The sequence below is a fragment of the Symphalangus syndactylus genome, chromosome 22 (assembly GCF_028878055.3).
Source record: "Symphalangus syndactylus isolate Jambi chromosome 22, NHGRI_mSymSyn1-v2.1_pri, whole genome shotgun sequence".
NCBI classification, from domain to species: Eukaryota; Metazoa; Chordata; class Mammalia; order Primates; family Hylobatidae; genus Symphalangus; species Symphalangus syndactylus.
In genome coordinates this window covers 15103340-15120103 of record NC_072444.2, presented here as the reverse complement: position 1 = coordinate 15120103, position 16764 = coordinate 15103340, and the positions used below count along the sequence as shown (strand labels likewise).

The window sequence follows — 16764 nt, the reverse complement described above, 5'->3', positions numbered from 1 at the left end:
AGGTAATGGTCAGGTGGTTGTTACACTGTCTCTCTAAAATAATAATTGGTCGCTGGGTGCGGTGGCTCATGCCTGTAATCCCAGCACTTTGGGAGGCCGCGGCAAGTGGATCACTTGAGGTCAGGAGTTCGAGACCAGCCTGGCAAACATGCAAAAACTCATCTCTACTAAAAAAAAATATATATATATATATAAATTAGCTGGGCGTGGTGGTGGGCACCTGTAGTCCTAGCTACTTGGGAGGCTCAGCCAGGAGAATCACTTGATCCCAGGAGTTGGAGGTTGCAGTGAACTGAGATCATGCCACTCCAGCCTGGGCGACAGAGAGAGACTCCATCTCAAAATAAAATAAAATAAAATAATAATTGGTCAAAGTGTTACCAAGGAAAGGCAGTCTCCCAATAGAAAAAGTCTGAAACTGGTGATCAGCAGCTTCCCAATAAGATCTCAGGAGTGGCCAGGCGCGGTGGCTCACGTTTGTAATCCCAGCACTTTGGGAGGCCGAGGCGGGCGGATCACGAGGTCAGGAGATCAAGACCACGGTGAAACCCCGTCTCTACTAAAAATACAAAAAATTAGCCGGGCGTGGTGGCGGGCGCCTGTAGTCCCAGCTACTCAGAGAGGCTGAGGCAGGAGAATGGCGTGAATCTGGGAGGTGGAGCTTGCACTGAGCCGAGATCGCGCCACTGCACTCCAGCCTGGGTGACAGAGCGAGACTCTGTCTCGGGAAAAAAAAAAAAAAAAGATCTCAGGAGTTGGGCGAGTGGGTTCAAGCATGTGCACTAAGAGGCAAAATGGTGGAGTTTAACTGGTGTTAATAGATGACCTTCTAGGAACACTCGACTGGTAAGGGAAGAATGCCTCAAGTGAGCATGCGTATGACTTCAGTAAACTCACTGTGCATGCTCCCCTCCCAAGTGCTGACAGGCCACTGCTCATGCAGACAGCCCACCCCAATGGAAGAATGAAAGGAGAAGAAACACAATCCCCCAGGAGCATGCTGGTCTATAAAATCCCAAGTCAAAGGTCAAACCACGTATTTGAATCTCTCAAGTCACCCGCTTGGTTCTCTTCCAAGTATACTTTACTTCTTTTCCTTCCTCCTCTAAAACTTTTTAGTAAACTTCCACTCCTGCTCTAAAACTTGCCTTGGTCTCTCACTCTGCCTTATGCCCTTTGGTCAAATTCTTTCTTCTAAGGAGGCAAGAATTGAGGTTGCTGCAGACCCATACAGATTCACGGCTGCTAACATACTTTGGTGCCATGTGATTTAGGTACGTTCCTTAGTGCTAACATACTTTGGTGCCGTGTGACTTGGATACATTTCCTATGGCTAACATATTTGCCCGACATTCCTGGTTGGGGATATCATCTCCTGCCCTGCTCATGTCTGACTAACTACCTACTGTAACACGTTCAGCCAATTTTGGGGGGTTAGAATTTTATTTTTGATTTACAGATTTTACCAAAGACTAGCCTATCTGGGAAGAGGGACAAACCCAACTCTAACCCCTTCTGGCTTTCCATATGGAAGAGGGGAAATATCTAATTCCAGCCCACTGAGGCCATCCTGCCCCATCTAAATCGGGGGAAAACCTGAGAAGCACTTGTAAAGTTCACAGTCCAGGGGCACAGGCTCACCAAAAGACTGAGCCCTAATCAGGACTGGAGAACACTTCCCATATCCTCCCACCTTACCACCACATCACTAAAGGCCTATTTACAGATCTTATTTACCCAGTACATCATGTCTGGCTGTCAAGAAAAAAATAAAAGGCATACCAAAAGGCAATAAACAAAAAACCGGCCAGGCACGATGGTTCACGCCTGTAATCCCAGCCCTTTGAGAGGCCAAGGGGGGCGGATCATGAGATCAGGAGTTCAAGACCAGCCTGGCCAACATGGTGAAACCCCATCTCTACTAAAAATACAAAATTAGCTGGGCATGGTGGTACACACCTGTAGTCTCAGCTACTCGTGTGAGGCTGAGGCAGCAGAATTGCTCGAACCTGGGAGGTGGAGGTTGCAGTGAGCTGAGATCACACCACTGCACTCCAGCCTGGGCAATAGCACAAGACTCCGTCTGAAAAAAAAAAAGAAAAAAAAATGAAAAACAAAAAACCAAAACAACTACAACACAACAATATATGATTTAAAGAGACAAAGCAAGCATCAGAACCAGCCCCATTGGGTAGGGATGTTGGAATTATCAGACCAGGGATTTTAAGCAACTAAGAATTAACATGCTAAGAGCTCTAATAGATAAAGGAGACAGCATGCAAGAACAGATGGACAATGTAAATAAAGAGATGGAGCTGGGCGAGGTGGCTCAAGCCTGTAATCCCAGCACTTTGGGAGGCTGAGGGGGGCGGATCACGAGGTCAGCAGATCGAGACCATCCTGGCTAACACGGTGAAACCCCATCTCTACTAAAAATACAAAAAATTAGCCGGGCGTGTTGGCGGGCACCTGTAGTCCCAGCTACTCGGGAGGCTGAGGCAGGAGAATGGCATGAACCCGGGAGGCGGAGCTTGCAGTGAGCCGAGATCATGCCACTGCACTCCAGCCTGGGTGACAGAGCGAGACTCCGTCTCAAAAAAATAAATAAATAAATAAATAAAGAGATGGAAATTCTAAGAAAGACTCAACAAGAAATACTAGAGATAAAAACACTGTGACAGAAATGGAGAATGCCTTTGATACGCTTATGATAATGCACTGAACATGGCTGAGGAAAGAATCTCTGGGCTTAAGGATATGTCAGTAGAAGCCTCCAAAACTGAAAAAAAAAAATGAGAAAAAAAGACTGAGAAAAACAAAACAGAATGTCCTAGAACTGTGAGACAACTGCAAAAGGTGCAACGTATGTAATGGGAATGTCAGAAGAAGAAAGAAAGGAACAGAATACATATTTGAAACAAGAATAACTGATAATCTCCCAAATTAATGTCAGACATTGAACCACAGATCACAGAAGCTCAGGGAACACCAAGTATGATAAATGCAAAAGAACAAAAACTCTACCTAACTATATCATTTTCAAAATTTAGAAAAACCAAAGATGAAGAAATCTTGTAAGAAGCCACAGAAAAATAAAACCTTACCTACAGAGGAGCAAAGACAAGAATGACATCTAACTTCTCCATGAAGGTTCTCCAGAAACCATGCAAGCAGAAGAAAATGAAGAGAAATACTGAAAGTGTTGAGGGAAAACTCCACCGAACTAGAATTCTGTACCCTGTGGAATTATCCTTCAAAAGGAAAGGAAAAATAAAGACTTTCTCAGACGGACAAAAATTGAGGGAATTTGTTGGCAGGAGACCTAACTTGCAAGAAAGGTGAAAAGAAGTTCTTTAGAGAGAAGGAAAATTATATAGGTTAGAGACTGGTCGTGGTGGCTCATGCCTGTAACCTCAGTACTTTGGGAGGCCGAGGCAGGCAGACCCCTTGAGTTCAGGAGTTTGAGACCAGCCTGGGCAACATGGCAAAATCCCATCTCTACAAAAAATACAAAAATTAGCTGGGCATGGTGGCATGCACCTGTAGTCCCAGCTACTCAGGGAGATGAGGCAGGAGGATGACTTGTGCCCAGGAGATTGAGGCTGCAGTGAGCCATGATAGTGTCACTGCACTCCAGCCTGGGCGACAGAGCAAGACCTTATCTCAAAAAAAAAAAAAAAAAACAACAACAAAAAAACAGAGTTCTAAATCTTGATATGGTTGGTAATGGTTACACAGGTGCATATATTTGCCAAAATTCCATTTTTAATGAGTACATTTTTATATGTAAATTATACCTTGGTAAAGTTGATTCTAAAGGAAATGAAAGACCATGCTGCCTTGCTGTCTGCAGAACATTGTAAAGGATATGAAAAGTGGTTGCAGGGGGAGGGTAGTAGAGTAGTCAAGAGGTAAAGGTCATTTGGACTTTGGCTGTGGACCTGGACAGAGTGTATCAGAGGTGAAATCAAGACTTGGCGAGTGGTTGAGGGTTAGAGGGAGAAATGTCTGTGACAATTCCCAGGTGTCTGACCTGAGCAAGCGGGCAGAGAATGGCAGGTGGGCTATCATCTCGGAGCTAGAAACCCTGAGGGGAGAAACAGACTTGGCTGGGAAATCATCACTCCAGGTTTGGATCAGGTAAATATGACGGGCCTGTGAGCCATCTCAGTGGAAATGATTCCATCCTTCTAAATGTGAGTGCCTTTTGCCTTAGGGGCAACCAAGGCGAGGGATTCATAGTGTCAGGCCCACAAAAGTGCTACTGTTGTCTGGGCAGCCCCACTGGAGCAAGGCAGTGTCCCTCCTCCTCGGCGTTTGTCATCCGGGATGGATGAGCAGGCAGGCAGTTGACCTTTCTGAGTCATTTGGCAAATTCCAACAGCAGCCTCATCTGAGACTGTCTGGTATCCAGTGGGCAAGAGCTGAAGACTGAGCTTCATTTGGACTGGAGAAAAGGTAGTGAAATTCTAACACTTAGAAAGCCAGGAAAGAGAATGCCAAGGCCCAGGCACCTACTCCAACAAATAAAAAGCATATGTCGAGCCTCCAGCAAACTTCACTTCCACAAATAACACCACTGCCTTGGGGAACAGCAGAGACATTTGACCGGACAGCAGCTGTGCAGAGGGTGCTATTTAAAGACTCAGCTTTTGCAGCCCAAGGACTCTGGGCATAGAATTTGATTGGAATGTGGAGAGAGGACAGCAAAACTGAGGAAAGAACCAGCTTTGGGGAAAAACATCACCAGGTGGTTGGCTGCTGATGTGAACCCTGAATATGTCAAATGTGTTCATTTTAATAAAATTATGTTGATCTATCTCTCTTGGAATAAATTAAATGGGTTAATTCATGGAAAGCGCTTAGAACAATGTCCAGCACATAGTGCTTATTGCATGGAAGCTGTCGTTATTATCATTATTATCTCCCTATCAACCCATGTAAATATGCCCAGAGTTGGGAGAAATTCTCATCTATAATAATATGTTGCTGCTAAGTGCTAGGATTTACAGCGATTCTGTTTTACTCTTTCTTTTGTGTTTTTCTGTAATCCTTGGATTCTTTATAATAAATACATTTATTTTGTAAAACCCAAAAGTTATTACTACAGGTTGAAAAAAAGTGCAGACTCTGGAGTCAGACCTCCTAGGTTTAAACCCTAACTCTACTATTTAGTAGCTGTGTTTCTTTGAGCAAATTATTTACCCCCTCTAAGTCTGTTTCCTCCTGTATAAAATGGGAGTAAAAATGTTACCTACTTCATTAGGTGGTTATAAGAATTAAATGAGATAATTTAATTAAAGGGCTTGGCATGGTACCTGGCAGAAAGAGTGAGATAAATGATTGCTATTATTAGCAGGAGAAGTCGTGGTGGTTGTGTTATTTCTTTTCTTCTTAAAAAAATTTTTTTTTGAGACAGAGTCTTGCCCCGTCGTCCAGACTGGAGTGCAGTGGCATGATTTCGGCTCACTGCAAACTCCGGCTCCCAGGTTCAAGCAATACTCTTGCTTCAGTCTCCCGAGTAGCTGGGATTACAAGCCTGCACCACCATGCCCAACTAATTTTTTTTTGTATTTTTAGTAGAGACAGGGTTTCACCATGTTGGCCAGGCTGGTCTTGAACTCCTGACCTCATGATCCGCCTGCCTCAGCCTCCCAAAGTGCTGGGATTACAGGTGTGAGCCACCACAGCCGGCAGGTTGTTATTTCTTACTACAGCCAGGAACATGTTTTGTTGACCTCAGTGTTCTTGGCATATAGTAGTCACTCTGGAAACAGCTGGCAGTTTAGCAGAGGCACCTTGGGCATCTTACACTGGGTGGTGGCATGGCAACACTCTTTTCTAAAGTAGAAAAAAGTTGAAACATTCTCAACCCTCTGCCTCAAAGTCAAGGTTTGGGTCCTTCCGGTGATGAGGAAGCACAGGTTATTTCTCCGCAGCTATCGAAGCTCTGTGGGGAGATGAGGCCCTTAGAAGGTCTAGAAGGTCTAGGCATTGTCTTCTTATTCTTCCATATCATGACCAGCCAGAAGCCAGAGCCATTGCTCTCCATGGCCGTATGTCGTTGTTCATGAACTGTAGGCAAGTCAGCCCCACGAGAATTTCTGTTAATGCAAAACCTTAAGTAAATGGTGATGGGGAAACTGCAGCCATGGATCCATTGACTGTGGATACGTGTGTGGGGTGTGTTAGGGTATGTCTAAAACAATCCCCCCAGGCAAAGATTCCTTTCCATGTTTTCTAAATATTTTATAATAAACATGTATTCATTTTAAAAAAAAGTTAGAGAAAGCCTCTTCTTTGTCACTGCTGTCCCAATAACTGAGTACACTTGGTGGCCATTTTTCTTTTGCACTCTTCGTTTAGTCCCTATAGGATTTGAAGTCTTGTTAAGTGCAACAGGAGGGACAGATGGTGCCTGAAAACTTATTCCTGTTGAGACTCCTGAGCTTCAAGCCATCTGCATTCACATACAGCACATTGGCAATGATACCGTTTTTTTAAAATCCATTAATTCAATAAATATTTCTCTCTTTTTTTTGAGATGGAGTCTCGCTCTTGTTGCCCAGGCTGGAATGCAGTGGCGTGATCTCAGCTCACTCCAACCTCCGCCTCCTGGGTTCAAGCGATTCTCCTGCCTCAGCGTCCTGAGTAACTGGGATTACAGGCACCTGCCACCATGCCCAGGTAATCTTTCTATTTTTAGTAGAGACAGGGTTTTGCCATGTTGGCCAGGCTGGTCTCGAACTCCTGACCTCAGGTGATCTGCCTGCCTCGGCCTCCCAAAATGCTGAGCCACCGGGCTCGATAAATATTTCTAGAGCACCTACTATGTGCCAAGCACCCTTCTAGGTGTTTGTTTGCTAAATCTAGCAACCCTACGTTCCCACTAAAAGAGAATGTGAGGCTGGTGGAAATGAGGGCTTAGGAGACACAACAGCTGTGGGCGTGGTTCCAGTGACTACAAAAGTGACTGAATATCAGCTACAGTAAATCCGACCCTGAATGTAACAGTGACATGAGTATAATAGTGAAAGTGACTAATTGGGCACAAGGGTATGAGGACAACCGTGTACCCTGAAGGGGCCTGTGAAATACTGGCTTGACTGTCTGACAGCAAAAGTGGCTGCATGACGATGACAGTGAAAACAACAGAAAGGGCAAGAGCTGGGCAAACAGAGTGCTATTTTGAACAGAACCGTTTGAAGTTTATGGTCATTGACAGTAGCTGCATGTCAGACAGTGACAGTAAATATGATCGACCGGGAGACAGCAACAATGCAAGTGACAGTTCTGCCCAGTAGATTGAATTTGTGATGTAAAACGGTGATGGGGTGAGTCAGTCTGCCAGAGACAGCTCTCGGAACGACTGAATATTGACATTGCAGATGGAACAGCTACAACCACAGAGGAAGCTGGACATTGCACTAAGATGGCTGGATTTGGTCGCGTAACTGTCAGGGACAGAAAAAGTGGCAGCATGCCAGTGACAGGGTGTCTGTGTTCAGTGGGCCAGCGCGGAGGTGACTCAGTTTGATACTGCTGGATCTGATTTAAATGTTTGTGTAAGGAAGGGTGGCAAGCGGACGCTTCAACGGGGAACGCATAGTGTGTGAGAAGGAAAATGAGCAAAAGAAAAGCTAGGACTAAATCCCAAAGCCCCTAAATCCCAAAATTGGGAGGTGTGAGAGGCAGGACCAAGATGCCTCCAGGATGCCTTCAGCCCACCGCGCCCCACCAGCGCCAAGCCTCTCCCACAAAGAGTGCGGGCTGGGGACGCGGCTCAGGTCGCCTCTCCGCCTCGCACGTGGATGTGTTGTTTTGGAAAAATGAAGTCTTTTGTGTTCACTTCCTTGCCATCGTTTGAAACAAAATCCTAACCCTAGAGCTGCCCGAGCGAGAGACGGCGGAGCTCCATTAGAACTTTCCTTAGGGCCGGGCACGGCTCACGCCTGTAATCCCAGCACTTTGGGAGGCCGAGGCAGATGGATCATCTGAGCTTAGGAGTTCGAGACCAGCCTGGCCAACATGGTGACATCCCGTCTCTATTTAAAGTAGAAGAGAAAAAAAAATTAGCCGGGCGTGGTGGCGCGCGCCTGTAACCCCAGCTACTCGGGAGGCTGAGGCAGGAGAATCGCTTGAACCTGGGAGGCGGAGGCTGCAGTGAGGCGAGATCGCGCCACTACACTCCAGCCTGGGAAACAAGAGCGAAACTCCCATCTCAAAAAAAAAAAGAAAAAAACTTTACTTAGGAAGTGCGGGAAGGGAAGGAGGGAGTGGCCAAGGTCAGAGGTCAGAGAAGAGCCTAGCAACCGGCCAGCCCCGCCGTCCTAGCATTGGTGGAGAGCGAGCGCGTGACACAGGCCCCGCCCCCAGCACGTGACCGCGGCGCGCGGGGCAGGTCGGGCCGCCCCCTCCCCTCTGATACCCATTGCGCGCCGGCCTCAAGATGGCCGCCCTCTGGCGTCTCCGGCGCTGTTGAATGGCGAAAGCTTTATTGTTCCCTTCGGGCAGGAATGTTCGTGTCCTCTATGGCGCTGTCAATAAAGAACGGCAGTTTGAATCGGTGCTGAACAGGTAACCATAGAAACGGGTCTGGGACTCCGCGTGGAGACCCTTTTTGCAGCGGAGGCCCGGGTGCGCCCTAAATGAGGGGTGTATACAAACCCTTCCGCGTGGCGAACTCCGCGGGACTCGGCCGAATCACGGCCGCTTAACCTACACCCCGGACGTGCCCCCTCCAGGGGCGGTCCGCACCCCTAGCGCCGGCTCTGCTGTAGATTGCGGAGGGGAGAGACCGCGGGGACCCACTCAGGGCGCCAGGCCCGACCTGACACCGCCTGGGGCCTGCTGTCGCCCCGCACCTCCCTCTCGGCCCGTCCGGAGGCCTCTTGTCGCTGTCTCACTCCCCCTCCTTTCAGGTCCCTTCGCCGGGCGTCAGCGGACTATGGCCTTGGGCCTAATCCATGCCCCTCTTCTCTCTTCCCCTCTCGGTCTTTGTTTACATTTTCAAATGGTTGGGGGGAAGAATGTTTCATGTAATTTGCGAAAGTTCTATGAAATCAAGTCCATAAATGAAGTTTTATTGGAACACGGCCCTGTTCATTGTTGATGTATTGTCTATGGCTGCTTTCCTGCCAAGAGGGCAGAGCTGAGTAGTTGCGCAGCCGTTGCTTGGCTTTGGTCGGCTGGCTCACAAAGCCAAAAATACTTCTGTCTGGTCCCTTACAGCAAACGTCTACTGACCCCTGCCCTAAACACAAGTAGATTGGATCAGTGTTGTCATCCAGCTATTCCTGTCGTCCCTTCTCCTGGAGTGGGAAACGAGTTAAAACTGCTCGATGCACCGAGAGCACTTTAGTTGACAGAACACTCTGGCTTCCCTTCTGGTCTTACTGACTATTCAGTTTCTCCTGCTTTGAATAGCGTTGATACCATGCAGCCAGTGCTACAATGAACCAGATGCTTTATTTATATTCATACAAGTGTTGTTCTACTTTATGACAACGCTTTATAAGTAAGTATGGTATTTCCATTTTACAAAAGAGGAAGAAATTGGTTCTGAGTGGTTAAGATATTTATAGGTGTACTAGGTTATAGGGCTACCAAGTTGAGCCTGTCCCTGGGAGCCCCCTGCCTGATGGCACCAGTCAAACTGCTTTGGATTTTATTCTTTCAAGTCTTTTCTACCTGGAATTGTTTGTTCTTCTCCGGAATTGTACCCAGATCTTTGTATGGTTAATGGAGATTTAATTACAATCTCAAAGTGAAATTTTTTTCTACTTAGCTAAATCATCAAACTTCTGCCCCTCCTTTCTAATATAAACACTTTTCTTCTATGTCAGTAGTCTCCAAACTTAGCTATTCATCAGTGATTTAACAAATGGTTTCAGAACACCCCATGCATGTACGGTTGCATTCATTAATCATTTAGTGTTTGTTGAACACTTACTGTGTACCAGAGATGTTTCAAATTCCTGGAAATACAGTGGCGAACAAGACAAACACGATTTCTGCCCTTCCATGGAATTTAAATTCTATATAGGGCTTGGACAAGTGGTATACAGGTAGACAAATATAATTTCAAATACAGCTGTAATAGTATCATCATAATAAAGTTATTAGTTGCTATTTATTGGGTGATTATTTTGTGCCAGGTACTGTACTAAGTGCTTTATTTACAAAGACTATCATTTAATCCTCACACGAATACTATGACATAAGTAGTATTAATATTACCATTTTACGCATAGAGACGGCAGAGAGATGTTCGAGGTTACATAGCTAATGCATTCAGCTGAGAGCCGAAGCTAATCTGATCACACTCGCCACCCTGTATTGTTCCATCTGTTTATTGTCTTTCCTACTAGCTTAGGAGGTCCTTAGGGGCAGGGACCACACCTTACTGTTGTATCCTCAGCTGCTATCCAGTACCCACAACCTGGTGTTTGCAGGTAAATACTAAGTAAACAAATCCAGGTCATTCATTGAACAAATTTTTATTTTAGTTTAGTTTAGTGTTTAGTTTAGTTTAGTTTAGTTTAGTTTTTAGTTTAGTTTAGTTTAGGGTGGAGTCTCGCTCTGTTGCCCAGGCTGGAGTGCAGTGGCGCAATCTCGGCTCACTGCAACCTCCGCCTCCCGGGTTCAGGTGATTCTCCTGCCTCAACCTCCTGAATAGCTGAGACTACAGGCATATGCCACCACACCCGGTTAATTTTTTTTGTATTTTTAGTAGAGACGGAGTTTCACCATGTTGTTCAGGCTGGTCTTGAACTCTTGACCTCAAATGATCTGCCCGCCTCGGCCTCCCAAAGTGCTGGGATTATAGGCGTGAGCCACTGCGCCCGGCCTCGAACAAATATTTTAGTGTCTCCATGAACCAAGCAGCACTGTTTAGGTCCTGTGATTACCAGGGTGAGCAACATGAACCTGGGGCTCTGTTCTGGAAGCTAAAGCCTAGTGTCAAGACAGTAAAGAAATAACAAAGTTATTCCAAATTGTGGCAACTGCTCTAAAGGAAATAAAACCGCGCAGAGAGAGACACTAACCTGGGAGACTCACTTTTTTATCTGGATGGTCAGGGAAAGCCTCTCTTAAGAAAGGTAGTTTAAGCTGAAACTTGTTGAGTGACAAGGAACCAGTCTAGCAAGAAGGGGAAAGGGAGAGACGAAGCTGGGAGGAAGAACTTTTCAGCAGGTTCAGAGACTAAGGTGGGTAAAAACTTGAGATGTTGGAGAACTCAAAGGGAATCACTGTGCTGTGGTTCACTCCTGTGCTCAGTCCCTGGCCCTGAACCCACCTACTACTGAGAGAACTGCATGTCCAAGGGTAAGTTACAGATTAGTTATCTGATCTGGAAAATGTGGATAGTGGTGCCTCCTCAAAGGGTTGTGCAGATTAAATAAGAGAAACTGTATTCATAGGTATGGTATTTTCTTTTTGTTGTTGTTACACATGTTGCTGAATAACTAACCAAATTTAGCTCCAAGTGGAAACTTTATAAAGTGCTAATAACAGAAATCCAGAAATACGTTACAGACAAAATTAAGAATGGGGGAATCCAATTAAAAATAGAAGCCCTCTACTTTTTATCTCCAGAAAGAGGGGAGCAGATCTTGTTTTTTCTTAGTGTTTCTGCTTGGAGAGGAACTTTTCCAAATGGCATCTAATTTTTTTAAAGCCAAATTGTACAGCTGTCTATGCAGAACACTTTTCAGCATTCTAGTCTTTTAAGTTGGAGACTACTTGTGTTCCTCCATCGAAGGTGCGTGTATTCTCTTAAGGCATTCTAAACAAATGTTAGACTTTTAGTTGGTGGCGATTTAAAAATTTGTTTGCGCATGATTTCAAGTTTCCTCCAAAAGTTTTCAAAATAATGTCACATACCCTAAAACAGTATTGAATGCTTTGAAGCAAATGGCAGGCTTTTTGAATAAGTAAAAATAGGATAATGTTCGGGTTCATAAACGTAAGAAATTGGAAGCAATAATAAATGAAGGGAACTATGTAAGAAGAACAGCATGGCAGGTTTCGCTTTAAAATCTCCCCAGTAACCATATTGCGTATGTCATCAGAAGACACATTCCAGCCCTGCAAACGGAGCAAAGAACTGGACAGAGAGTGTCATTTAATGCAATGTTAAACAACAAGCCCTGAATTAAATTGCTATTTTAGGTTTGGGTGGGACCTTTGCATCTAAAGTATTGCAGTTTTACTCTGTGATTTGTGTCTTTTGGGTTCCAATAAAGAGCAGGTGCCAACACTAGCTTTGAAGGATAATATGAAACTGCAAGAAGAGCCAGGGCATACCAATTTGTTTTTCAATCTATTTTATTTCAGTTCAAAGCATCATTGCAGACAGGCAGCCCCAGAAAATGAGCCACACTTTGGCAACACTCACCTGCTTTTGGAGATTGAGGAAGACTGAGTATAACCCAAGTGTGGCTTGTTTTCTTGGACTATCTGTCTGCAATGATGCCTTGAACTGAAATAAAATAGATTGAAAAACAAATTGGTATGCCCTGTTGCCTCATACTGAGTATTTACATTACCCTTCTCGAGTACTGCCTGAACCAGCACCCTGAGGGAAGGCAGTGACCCCTCAGCCTCTTTCAACTCTTCAGCAGAGTGAGCTCTTTGATTTTCACAAGGAAATTGAATTGGGATATATGGTTTTCTGGATCTCCAATAGTCTGCCTTCCAAAGCCATCATCTGGATAACGTGGAGAAAGCAAGCTACTAACCACATAGAGGAAAGAATTAAATATTAAGGGCATTTAAATTGAGAGATGAGATTGTCACTTTCTGTAAGTCTAGCAGAGAGTGCAGTATTTCATTTGCAGAGAGCATGCAGTTTTGAGACTCTGGCAGCCCTCAAGAGAGAGAAGGATAAGGAAAGAAAGCCAGCTTTCCTTACATTTCCCTAATGTTGTTATTTAACTCCAAATTCTCAAAATTATGATGCCATGTATTTCATTTCCTCACATAAATGTATTATACTGATCCATGTAAGTCAGAGATTGTTAATCTCAGGGCAAATGGTTGAATTTCAAGAGACCCATGAATCCTTTGAAGTTGCCTGCAAATTTGTGTGACTGTCATTTTTTCTGGGGAGAGAGCCAGTTACTTTAATCTGATCTCAGAAAGACCCTTGACCCTTTAAAAGGTGCAGAGCCAACAATGAAACATCACATGTAACACCACCTAACTGAAGGCGTGATGAGAATCTCCCCTGAAACCAGGTACTGTTTCACTGCTCTGTAACCTTAACCTCAGATTTTAAGTTTTTTCAGGCTTTGTTTTCTGTCTAAAGTGGTCAAGCATAGTCGAATGTTTGTGTAACATAGGTATCTGCCCCCTGAACTTCATAAATGCCTTAGAGATGGTTGTTAATTTACATGAGACTGGCGAGATGTGGACCTATTGTCTAGGCAACCTCGTTGGCAGATATCATAACTGTTTCTACTGATAGAGGAAAGGAAGAGGTAGTGGCAGCCCACGACTTTGTTTCTAGGCATCAGCTTCTTCCCAGATGGAGTCAGTTCCTCAGACTTAACGAAGGTTGGGTTAAAAAGGAAAGAAGGCTGGGCACAGTGGCTCATACCTGTGATCCCAGACCTTTGGGAGGCTGAGGCAGGAGGATCACTTATGCAAGCCCAGGAGTTGAGGCTGCAGTGAGCTATGATCAGACCACTGCATTCCAGTTGAGACCGTCTGTATTTTTTTTTTTTTTTAAAGGAAAGAAGAAGAGGGGAGGGGATAGACTTGAGGAAGCAGACGATTAAAGAAAGATAGGCTGTTTCCCTGCATTTGTCCGGAAGAGTCCCCTCTCTTTATGTCTGTGAAAAGAAAGAGCTTCTATATTGAGACAAAACCTATCTCAGAATTTAACTAATACTCGGACCTCTGAAGAAGTCAATTCATAAATGTAATTTCTGGTTTTATTAGTACCCAAAGGGAAACAAAAACAGGGAAATATCTTTATCTTAGGATATTCTGTAAAACTGGGACCTCAGTAGAAAACTCCTATAGGCCAGAGTTTGGCTCATAGAGTGTTTAAAAAGTAGTTACTTCCATTTAAACATTAGAGATTTTCTGTCTGTCTGACCCCTGGAGGCGTTTGCATGAGCGACCTCTGCTGCAGGCACTAGTGTGGTTCTGGAAAAGGACCAAACAGTAGAGGATGCTTTATGCAAGAAAGGGGCCAAGAAGGATGAGGAAATTAGAAACAAAGGATCATAACTGTAAATAATAGCTTTTGAGGCTCCAAATATTGGTTATTTGTTGGTTAATATTTGTTAGCTAGTGTTAGCTATAGTGGGGTTATTTTTAGCGTAAAAACAAAGGTGAACAGTAGGTGATTCTATTTCTTATTTTGAAAAAAATACTGTAAGAGGTAATCTAACCTGCTAATTTCGTCCTATTTCTCAGCTTTCTGGGACTGGGACCTGACCATTGAGTCTTCCTGAGTTTTCCTTCTTGACTCCTTTTGCTCCTTGTCCCCATTAGCTCCAGAAGATGGTCTCCAGGGCATTGGCAGCAGTGAATTTGCCATCTTTCTTCCACCTGATACTTCTCCCTGGTTCTTAGCCTCAGTGGATGGCAGCACAGAGTTGCCAAAGGCAGAAATCTGGGAATGGTGCCATGATCTTCTCTTTCAGCACATATTTAGTTAGGCTACAAGACTGTTGATTTCTTCTACCCTTTCTCTTCCTTTGGTTAGAGCTGCTATAATCTCTTGTCCTGGATTATGAAACAGCCTTCTAGTTGGTCAGCGGCCTTCAGCTTCATTCCTCTCCAATCTATTTGGTACACTGTTACCAGTGGTCTTTATAAAGCACAGATTGGAATATGTGATTCCCTTGCTTTAAAACTCTTGGATGGCTTGCCTGCCCTTGGATGGTCCAGCAAGTGCTACCCTCCAACTGTGGCTGTGCCTGTCCTCTCAAGCCTCTGAGCAGCCCCTCCTTCCACAATTCACCTTGTATTGAGCACCAGTTGAAATCTCTCAGTGGCCACAGGACTTCATCCTTTCTGGGGCCAGTGGGCCACATTCCAAGGCTTCAAGTCCTCTCCCTGGACTTCCCTGCTGCTGGTATCAACCAGGCCAGTAGCAATGCCGTTATCTACACTGACCTTTATATTACTGAATGCTGTTTGGGTTTTCTGTTATTCCTTTTTTCCTTAGAATATATGCTACTTGAGATGTGTAGTCAGATATTGTCTTAAAGTCACTTGATGTAATTATCTTCTGTGTAGTTGTATCACCAACTTCATAAACAGGCTCTTTTTCTTGAATACTTTTTAAAAAATTAATTTATTTTGAGAATGGATTAGGAGACTGGCAAATTTTTATAGTTTTTGGTAGAGATGGGGTTTCACCATGTTGCCCAGGCTGGTCTTGAACTCCTGGCCTCAAGCAATCCACTTGCCTCAGCCTCCCAAAGTGCTGGGATTACAAGTGTGAGCCATTGCGCCAGGCCATGATTTGTTTTAAACTTTAAGGATTGCTGTTAAAAATTAAATTCCTTTTTACCAGGAAGTTTTTATTTCATACCTAAACCCCTCTTCTCTGTTGCTCCTGTCTTGCTAACAAAGTATGCTGTTAACGTTCTGGGGTTTTGCCAATCTGTCAGGTAAGAAATAATATTTCAGTATAGCTTAAATTTGTTTTTTCTTTTTATGAGATAAAGGATATATCGTGTCTGTGATACAGATTGCAAATATATTTTTCCAGTTGTCATATGCTTGACTTTGTATATATTGTTTTATTTCTGTCCAAGTTTTATATCTTTATATAGTCGTGTTTCTCCGTCTTACCGTGTATTGCTTTGGATTTGCAGTCATAGTTAGGATATTTGCCCCACTCTCAATTTATGGAGCATCCATTTATATTTTCTTCTAGTACATGTATGGCTTATGGTTTCACTTTTTAAAAAACATTTAAGACTCTGATCCATTTGAAATTTATCTTAGTATTTGGGAAGGATCTGATTTTATCTTTATCCCAGTGGCCAATCAGTTGTCATAACAGTACTTATTCAAAACTTTTTTCTTCACTGATTTGAGATGCTGTCTTTATTGAACACTAAGCCTTTGTATGCATTTAGATTTCTTTACTGGATTTTCTGTTTTGTTCCACTGGTTTGATTGCCAATTCATATGCAGTTAAATAATCTTAATTTTAGAGGCTTTATCATTTAACATCTGGAAGGGCCAATTTTTAAAATATTGCTCTTTTTCAGGGTTTTCCTGGCTGTTTTTGCTTGTTTATTCTGGCATATGAACTTAATAATCAATTTGTCTGATTTCAAGAGGAGATGACTTGATGGTATTTTTATTAGGATTGTGTTACATTTTATAAATTAGCTTAGGGAGAACTAACATCTTTACAATATTGACTCTTCTATCCAAGATTATGGTCTGTCTTTTCATTTGCTCAAAGCTACTTTGGTGATTTTTCAGGAGTGTTACATGTTTTTCCTTATATAAAATCTGTATGCTTCTTTTTCAGTTTATTAGACCTTTATTCTTAACATTTAAAAAATAATAATTCTGTTTAGAATCCCTCCAGAAGATCTTAGAGAAGTTCTACACACCCACATATTCCAAACATTTTGCATATGACTTCAAATGATTCCTAGATACCTCCCCCTTAAAGCTCATCCTATTATATTGTTCCCTAAATCTCCTTCTTTTGTCCGCCTTCATCTCTTTCTCACTCTCCCCTCTTAGCACTGTATCCTGCGTACAGTTCAGTCAGAA

General features: G+C 43.8%; 1 protein-coding gene across 3 annotated transcripts in view; it reads left to right on the top strand.

The window, feature by feature from the left end:
* The first annotated feature begins 8423 nt into the window (after window positions 1–8423).
* ZBTB40 (zinc finger and BTB domain containing 40) overlaps window positions 8424–16764 on the top strand; it is a 79703-nt gene continuing 71362 nt past the window's right edge. For 2 of the 3 annotated variants that reach the window (XM_055261452.2, XM_055261450.2), the window contains exon 1: window positions 8424–8577. The gene's annotated coding sequence lies outside the window, so the exon portion shown is untranslated. The remainder of the gene's footprint in view (window positions 8578–16764) is intronic. The other variant, XM_055261451.2, reaches the window with a different exon arrangement.